This window comes from Xenia sp. Carnegie-2017, unplaced genomic scaffold, assembly GCF_021976095.1.
Source record: "Xenia sp. Carnegie-2017 unplaced genomic scaffold, XeniaSp_v1 HiC_scaffold_24, whole genome shotgun sequence".
Classification (NCBI taxonomy): domain Eukaryota; kingdom Metazoa; phylum Cnidaria; class Anthozoa; order Malacalcyonacea; family Xeniidae; genus Xenia; species Xenia sp. Carnegie-2017.
Genome location: NW_025813487.1, coordinates 3,576,945 through 3,584,292, shown reverse-complemented (window position 1 = coordinate 3,584,292; position 7,348 = coordinate 3,576,945). Strand labels below are relative to the sequence as shown.

General features: G+C 33.9%; 1 long non-coding RNA gene across 1 annotated transcript; it reads left to right on the top strand.

The window, feature by feature from the left end:
* The first annotated feature begins 5,249 nt into the window (after positions 1-5,249).
* Positions 5,250-6,440, top strand: LOC124451612. The gene is made up of 2 exons (XR_006950567.1): positions 5,250-5,393; positions 6,274-6,440. It is a non-coding gene; the product is annotated as an uncharacterized LOC124451612 (long non-coding RNA).
* Positions 6,441-7,348: the final 908 nt, after the last annotated feature.

Here is a 7,348-nt window from a genome sequence, read left to right as displayed (position 1 = left end):
TTCATTAACTTTGCAAAGAATTGATCGACGCTGCGTTGTTGATTACCAAAACTACAATGCACCGATAAAACCACTTCGTATGTTTCGGAATTCAAGGCAAATCGATATTTTCAAGAAAGAAGTATTCACATATCTTTAAATTCAAGACAACCCACCATTATCGTGATTGTTTTTTATCATACAAGCCAAGAATAAGAAAATGAAATCACTCAGTTGACAAAATACAACGAGCAAGAAGAAATCGAGTTTCGTTTATCAAATGTCAGGTGTCCATGTGTTCGTAGGACTCTTAAAAAAGTCCATCCAATCTCGTTTAAGAAATTTTACGTTGTGCCGTATTTTTCCAAGCTTAAAATTTTCAAAACTGATCATCTTTGGAGACCTTCATTTATCTTTGAGAATTTGAAATTAAATGTTGTTGTTTTTCACCGGATGGATCTTTTTTTGCTGCTTTCGCTGTTGGTGACCACGTCAACATTCATATTTGGAGCATTGAACGTTGCACTATTATTCAAACTGTACCAATACACCTTTGGAATGCAAAAGGATGCTGGTGGTCGGATGGTTTACTGTGGATATGGGATGGCTCTGATCATCTTATGAAGATATCAACTTCATCTGAAAATTTTGTAGTTTCTACTCAAGCAAAGCGTGTTAACATTGGATTTAAACCTAAGAAAATCTTAACATTTGGTGATGTCTTAGTTTGTAAAGACCATAAAGGTTTTGTTCAAGTTGTTAGAATTACAAGGTGTGATACAATACAACAAAAGACTTCCTGTCAATAGTTTTGAATTTAAAAGCAGCTGTATCACCTGATAATTCTGTTATTTTAACTGCAAACAAAACAGAATACACATTATGGAAATGGGGAAATGACAACAATGAACTTTACTTGGAACCCTGGCACACTGCAGAAATGCCCATAACGTCTTTTATTGAAAGAATTTGATTGGAAACAGAGAAATTTTACTTATCTTAAAGAGTCAGTTTCTTTATAAGTGATAGTAACCAAGCGGTTATTGCATTCCTGTTTGGAACAACAATGTCACCAGAAAACTGGCATTTATGTAATTAATGTGCATAAAACAATGACGTGAGTACGATTTTGCATAATATCAATGAATCATTACGGTTTCGCACAATCGTACATAAATCATATTTCATTGGTGAATCGTTTGGCAAAATGGTTGCTGTAGATTTAAAGAGTGGTAAAATATGTGCTGAATTTTACCAATTAGGTACTGATTTATTCAATATTAAATTTAATACAACTATTCATTCAAAAACAGCAACTTTAGCTTTAGTAACAAATGGTGGATGCGGAATTAAATTTTAAACTCAATCTTCAGAATCCACTAATTCAACCTTTGTAATTATATTAATCTAACGTATTTACTAACATTACATATCACTTAAAACCAACATAAAAAGTTCTTTATATCACAAAAGGACAGTTATTTATGGTATCAACAACGAACTCAAAAATATTGCAGAAAAAATTGTCCATATCCTTTGTTTTAACCGTGGAAAAACTGTCAGTTTATGATTATGTAAAAATATCACGGACAGAGAGAGAGATTAGTTTTTGTAATGTCAAGTAAAGATCTTTTTCATCCTATGATTCCCGTCAACTTTCAAATTTATATTTGAAGAATTCAACACTGTAACATTGTCAAAGTTGTGATGAAATTGAGAATATCACACGAAGATGTTGATTGTCGTAAGGATGGTCGCTTGTTTTACATGTGAAATTACCAAAAGTGAGAAACCTTTGATCTCTGAACGAACTTTATGATGATGGTTTACTTTTTAATACAAATGTATGGTCAGATAATTTGGTTATTTTTATTATATATTAAACGTTCACTACATAGAAATGAAAGAATGTCGACAACTCATTCATTGTGAGTCATTTGACAATATGGTGTTGTTGTAAATGAAGATTATTTTGTTGAAATTATAGAGTGACTTTCTTTAGACATTCTTTCAAAAACTGTAAATAAAACTTACCTTACGCATGTTAATATCGTGGAAACAACTTTTAAATGGGGTTAAGAATTCACATTTATAAAACACCATCATGATGTCATGTCATGTCATTGGGTTTTATGGTCATTAGTTGAAAAATGTGAGATCATTTCTGTAACGTTTATTATGTAAATTTGACCTTAAAGTGGTTTATATGCGAATTTTAGCCCTCTTTTATTAGCTAAATTGAAAGACCTTGTTTCAGTGATTTTAAATCTGCAATTATAATTGAAATGGATTGGTAGAAGTGATTTTACGGACGTTCAAAATCACGATTTTCCTTATTTTTGCGAACGTTTTGATCGGTATGCTATTGACTTGTGACGTAAAAGTTGAACACATATATCAACATGGCGTATTCTACTAGTTATCTTAATAAGAAGGCATGGAAACATGTTGGCGGACCTAATCAAATTAGTTGCGCCAATGATTCAAAACCGAAGGAACGTCGATGCATCTGTTTCTAAAAGAAACAGAGCCGCAAAGACATAGAAAATGGGTTAAATTTTGTGCGTAAACATAGACCGGGTTTTGAGGCTTCCTCTACCTCGTGTCTGTGTTCTGCGCATTTTGAAGATTCTTGTTTGACCTTAATTTAGCGTGTAAGTCAAGCTCAAAGAAGGTCGAAGAAGATGCTATCATTGACTAACCATTGACGTGGCTGGATTCCTGAACCATTACAGGACGAAATAACCGATCGAAAGCGAAGACAAGTAAGTTTACGCTTGTTTATGTTAATTTCTTTGTCATATGTAAATTCGATATAAGTTTTGTAGATTATTCAGCATACTCTCCATAAGCCATCGCTGAAGGAAACATGTTCTCTCAATGAGGAAGTACCATCTACTAGTGACAAGCTGAGCATGTTTAAAGTATACTGGGGAAGCAAACGATTCGCCATTTGAACGGACTTGCTATTTTCCATTTTTACATTTATGCTATGATTTAATTCCATATATATTTTTCTTTGTCTTTTCCAGACTGACCAATAAAGAAAAGATATTCCTTCATTACAATTCTTTCAGCTTAACCTCTCAGTAGTTGCACCAATTTGTTTTTATTGTTTACTCTTGTTTCAAACCATTAAACTGCATGTCAACTTATATAGTGCATCCATGTATCTCCTATTTGGTTTCATCTAGGCACATTTCCTGACCATTTCAAACTCAACAAAGAAGGTCAACAGTCTCTACAGTGCACAAGTTAAAGACTGTTCCATCATCGCCCCTCTGATGAATTTATGTAACCTGTTGGATATGCTTTCAGAATAGTGGTAAACACAAGCAGGTAAGGCCATTCTCCCATCCATAGACCCACAAAATAATCGCATCAACCATCTGTATGCCACAGCTCTCAAGTACAAGTAAATCAAAGGTTGGACTAATTATTGTTGATGAAACAATGTTGATTATTGTTATTTCTCATACAATTACAATCTTACATATTTAATGATTGTGATGTGGCGGCGATAAGCACGTCCATTCTATCTCTCAATATGGGCCGACGTTTTCAAGGACAGCCTCATGAACTTCAAGGCCCAAATTTGGCATGCTGTGTTATGCATGATATTTTCTCAATGCTGCCATCGAATGTCACTTTCTGCAAGCTGGTCCAATTTCCTTACAGCATCTGTACTCTAATGCGCCTTCTAACAAATCGGTATGACAGCATTGACAATTACACCTGAAACGTGGGAGCATTCTGGTTTATAAAGTAACTTTATGTATATTACAAACAGGAGAAAACAACAACTTACCATTCACCGAGTGGAATTACGCCATCACTTCGTTGTTCTAATGTCGCAGGAGAATTCCATCGGGATCATCTGGAGTATGCACTTCATCACCATCTCCTGCTAGCGGTTCATCGTCATATGCGAAGTCGTTTAAATGCTCGACATAACCACGGATTCCGAGCTCGAATCAGATACGCATTCAGACATCAATTCGAATTATCTGAGCACTGATTTGAGAATATACTTTCCGGACAACTTGTTTTTAATATTTTATTGAAAATACTGTCATTATTTGTTTTAAGACAAGAAAAACGACAACAAAATCACCTTCTATAATATAATATTATATTGACGGAAACAGACGTGTTCAACTATCTACGTCTAAAGTATCAATATGGCGTCGTAAAAATTCGCAAATAGTACCCGACTTTGGAGGCAAAATTAAGCAACTTATATTTATCTGTTTAAGTCCAGCGACGTGTCATAGTTCTTCAAATAATCAAATTTTCGATTAAGCTCATAAAAGGGAATTAAATTTGTGATATAACCACTAAAGACAGAAAATGTTTTATACTGTCAACAATTCCCATATGCAAAAACATCTTGATGACGTTATGGGTTCACTATTCCTTACAGTCCGTGACTAAATGGAATGGAACATAGAAAGATGGCGGAATTCCAGTGGAATAGTAAATTCGCTAGAGATGCCTTTAGTAATGTTTTATTTTCATCTTTGAACTTTTAAATCATTCAGTCATGCAGAAAAACGTGAAAACAAAGAACGTGCTCCTCATCTGTGCTTTACAAAGAATTTCCCTCGATAAAGAACGAAAAGTCTCATCATTCACAACTAAAGAAAGTTTGCGGAAACGGCTTTAGGTAAAACCATAAGTAATGATTGTAGTTGTTGCTGATGTATTTGATTCTATTTGTTTCCATGTTTTATGTATTGTCAACCGCCTTTACATTTGCTATCAACAAAACATTAAGTGTAGTAATCTTCATTCAAGATGTCAACGAACGCTGTTTATAGTATCTTTAAAATTGCTCAATGTATGATTTGTACTTTTTATACTTGCAAACAGTTATGCTTTTTAGTGTCAATCTTGTTCATGTTCTTCTGTTTGAAATATGTATATATGTTATTTAGAAATCTATGTCAACGTGTGCAATGAATATAATGTACCATGTTCAGGAATGTTGCTTTACAAAATGATCGCTTTATGATTTTGATCTATTCTAGAGGAAATAAACGCTGTTCAAGGAAATGAAAAGTCTGAAGGGTAAGTTTAGTTGTGTAAAGTTGTCCAATTTTCTTTCCAATTTTCGAATTTTAACATGACCAAAATGAGTTACTAACCTTGAATTTTAATAAATTCACAGTTATATCCAGACCAGCATGCTCACAAATTTGCTGAGTTTTATTGTTCAAAAGTTAGATTTATAAACCAGAATGTTGGTTTGATTTATTTATAATAAAATCTTCAGGAATATTTCTTCTGCAACTCTACCTCCACTACCTGGTCAGCAAACATTCATTACATCAGATCAATATTTTCTTCCTTTTGAGTTGGCTTGTTAAACAAAATGTGCCAGGATTGTCACCATTGCACTTGACTGTATACAAGTAAGTTGTTTTTGTTTGATGTGTTAGGACACTTGGAGTCTTTAGTTGTAAGAAATAGATGTAATATTGTAAACTCTTTCATCGTACTGCTATTGTTATTACAATTTTATAGCAAATGTTCTTTATTTTCTTTGTTGTTACTCTGTAAATTTCTCTTAGAAATTGTCATTAAGTATCCTATGTATTAACAGTACTCATCCCCAAGCCTCACAACTTCACATGTGTCTTTTCACAACCATTCTTATCTCTATCAACAAGTATTCATCCCTAAGCCTCACAACTTCACATGTGTCTTTTCACAACCATTCTTATTCCTATCAACAGTACTCATTCCTGCCTCACAACTTCACATGTGTCTTTCACAACTATTCTATATATTCTCTATTAACATTACTCATCCACAAGCTGTCACAACTTCATGTTTCTTTTCACAACCATTCTTTATTCCTCTATCAACATTACTCATCCCTGCCTCTCATCAACTTCACATGTGTCTTTTCACAACCATTCTTATTCCTCTATCAACAGTACTCATCCCCAAGCCCCATTAACTTCACATGTGTCTTCAAACCATTCTTTTATTCCTCTATCAACAGTACTCATCCCTCAAGCTCCTCACAACTTTTACATGTGTCTTTTCACAACAATTTTTATTCCTCTATCAACATTACTCATCCACAAGCCTCACAACTTCACATGTGTCTTTTCGTCCATTCTTTATTCCTCTATCAACAGTACTTATCCCCAAGCCTCACAACTTCACATGTGTCTTTTCATAACCATTCTTTATTCCTCTATCAACAGTACTCATCCCCAAGCCTTACAACTTCACATGTGTTCTTAGAAACTTCACATGTGTTCTTAGATTCTTTGTTCTTAGAAACTCATTGCTTATGGTCATATTGTTCGCGATACACCAGACTCCATTAAACCAGAGAGGCGTTTAATTGACAGAATTATCGAGACTATTTCTATTTGCTTTACTGGTATAAATACTGATGTAAACGTTCAAATACAAATTATAAAGGTATTTATAAAAGTAATGTCCTACTGTTAAAGTATATAATGAGAGAAATGATATATCCTTGAGAAATTTAAAGAGGGTAATGTCATATGTATCCAGTGAGTTAATGGTGCAATGCAATTTGCATTCTCTAGATTCTCTTGTTCATATCTATGCCACTCGGAAAGGACTGGAACGTAGTCTATTCTTATGAAAAGGACTGGATACTAGTCTATCAACATGAAAAAACTGGAGCACAGTCTATCAACATAAAAAGGAACCTGTCTCTACTATTTTGTGCTGACAATGTTGATTATAATACATGTTTTATCACGTTTTTATATGATTAGTATCAATGTCGTCTTATTTTTCTATAATTTTTTCAGGTTCAAGAACCCAGTATTCGTATCAAAGGTCTGGAATGTCTTGTTTCTATTCTTAAATGTATGGTTGAATGAAGTAGGGATCTTTACTTTAAACCTGGTTCTCAGGTGGACGATAATTTTGGTGAGTTTTAACGTCTTTATGAAACTGAAGAAACTCGGATGTAGCGAGTATAAACTTAATATTGTTATACATTTCGATAAGTTATCGCTTTATGATCTATTGTACCCCTCTTTTGATATCGGCTACACTGAAGAATTTTTGTTTCCATCAAGATTCCATCTTTCTATACTCTGTATCCCCTATTTATCGAAGGTACTCCATTATTTTCTTATACACACGTTAATGTTCTTAATCGTAACTAGTTGTTCGACAATTGTAGTTAACCTCTCAGGATCTAAGTTATCCCTTAGTTATCTTTTTTACCCTTGCTGGTCTCGCGGTGGATCAAGGCTATATCTTAATGTTTATAGTTACTCATTATTGACCCATGCTGCCCTCAATGTTCTAGTCTATCTCTCAATAATCTATGCTATCTTCTCGATCGTCTAGGCTATCTGTTAATAGT